The sequence below is a fragment of the Rhinolophus ferrumequinum genome, chromosome 2 (assembly GCF_004115265.2).
Source record: "Rhinolophus ferrumequinum isolate MPI-CBG mRhiFer1 chromosome 2, mRhiFer1_v1.p, whole genome shotgun sequence".
Lineage (NCBI taxonomy): Eukaryota > Metazoa > Chordata > Mammalia > Chiroptera > Rhinolophidae > Rhinolophus > Rhinolophus ferrumequinum.
The window spans coordinates 37137242-37139222 of NC_046285.1; the positions used below are offsets into that span (position 1 = coordinate 37137242).

The window sequence follows — 1981 nt, forward strand, 5'->3', positions numbered from 1 at the left end:
TTTTTCTGGAATGGCCATCAGAGCTATCATCATATTACCCTTGATGTCCTGAATAGCATCAAAATGTCTTCCTTTCAATATTCCCTTTATCATTGGGTAAAGAAAGAAGTCATTGGGTGTTAGATCAGGTGAGTAGAGAGGATGTGCTAATACAGTTCTTTGTTTACTGGCTCAAAACTTCCTCACAGGGGTGGCCAGATGGCTCAGTTGGTTAGAGCGCGAGTTCTGAACAACAGGGTTGCCAGTTTGATTCCCACATGGCATTGTGGACTGCACCTCCTGCAACTAAAGATTGAAAACGGTGACTGGACATGGAGCTGAACTGTGCCCTCCACAACTAGACTGAAGGACAATGACTTGACTTGAAGCTGATGGGCCCTGGAAAAACACACTGTTCCCCAACATTCCCCAGTTAAAAAAAAATTTCCCTCATAGACAGTGCCGTGTGAGCATTATTGTGATACAAGAACCATGGATTGCTGGAGAAAAGTTTAGGTTGTCTAACTTTTTCATGCAGCCTTTTCAGCACTTCCAAATAGTAAACTTGGTTAACTCTTTGTCTAGTTAGTCCAAATGCATAATGAATAATCCCTCTGATATCAAAAAAGGTTAGCAACATCATTGCAACCAGTTCACAAACTTAATTGTCAGAACTCATAGAAACATATAATTACCTGAATAAAAAAAACAAAACAAAACTATAAAGCTTTAAAACTTTATAGTAAGATATTAAATTAGACCTAATAAATGTTGAGATGTCCCATGTTCCTGAATGTGAGGACTTTTTTGGTAAAATATCTACTACTTATGCAATGCATCTATAAAATATATACAATTTCGATCAAGATTCTAGTGGATTTTTTAGAATAATATGAATAAATTTATTTTCATTTTCCTGGATATCTGCTGAACTGTGGAGCCAGGATCCTGTTGGTAGAGCTGTGTGGTACCATGTATTTGTCTGCCTCCTGAAGTTCTGTTTACCATCTACAGAAGGCTTAGCTTCTCAAGAAGCTGAAGGTATATTTATAAGGGTAGGTTCGCAGGATGAGAGAGATTTGTGGCCCAGGCTGATGACATCAAATACATTGAATTTATCTCTTGGTCAATCTTGTTCTGGCTTCAGAGAAATAAGACAGCTGCTAATGAGATTGGTGCCATTTGATGTAGTTTCCGTACCTTGAACTCCCTTGTCTTAGACATTTTGTTCCTGGTCTTGTTTCTGTTCTAAGAGCTCATCGTGTTCTCTTTTTCTCTGGACGTGGAATCTAGATCTTCGATTTTGAAACCAAATTTGGACTCTTGACTCTGGAACTCCAATTTCTTTAGCAAGTTGCTCTCTGGAATCAATCCCAGGACAAGGTTTGTTCATAAATGCTGTGATGAGAGTTGTAATTGGGAGGAGGTGTAGCTGGTACAACATTATCTATCTTCTCTACTATGAATCTTTTCTTCAGGGTGATCTTGGTCTTGGTCCTTGCTCGTAAGTCCTCAGGTTCTGATCTTATCTGAACTCGGTGCCATGCTCTTCGATTCTGAAATCAAATCTGGATTCTAGACTCATTAGTGTTGATTTCTAAAGCAAACTTTTGTTTGGTAGCATAACCTGGGTAAGGTTTTTGATTGAATGCTTTGCTGAGGATTTTCAACTGGTCTTCTGTGAATTTGGTGCAGCTTTGTCTATGATTCCTGGCTGTGGTCTTGTTTGGAGAGTTGTCTTGGGCCATGTTGGAATAGAGTCCTGAATCGTTCAACTGGCCTTACGGATTTTTTTAAAATAGAAAATGACAAACTGATTCTAAGCTTATCTGGAAGAGTAAATGCACAAGAAGATATAACTTTGGTGGTGGGGGGAATAATGGGGAAATTTTGATGCTGCATGTTAAAGCAAAGATTATTAACAGTGTTGATAGGGCCTGAATGAACATGCAATTTAAGAAATAGAGAAGTAATTCCAGAGCATATATGAATTTAAATTGAA

General features: G+C 38.4%; 1 pseudogene; it reads right to left on the bottom strand.

Annotated features, from left to right (window-relative positions):
- Positions 1-1195: 1195 nt before the first annotated feature.
- LOC117032627 (double homeobox protein A-like) lies at positions 1196-1727 on the bottom strand (annotated as a pseudogene).
- Positions 1728-1981: the final 254 nt, after the last annotated feature.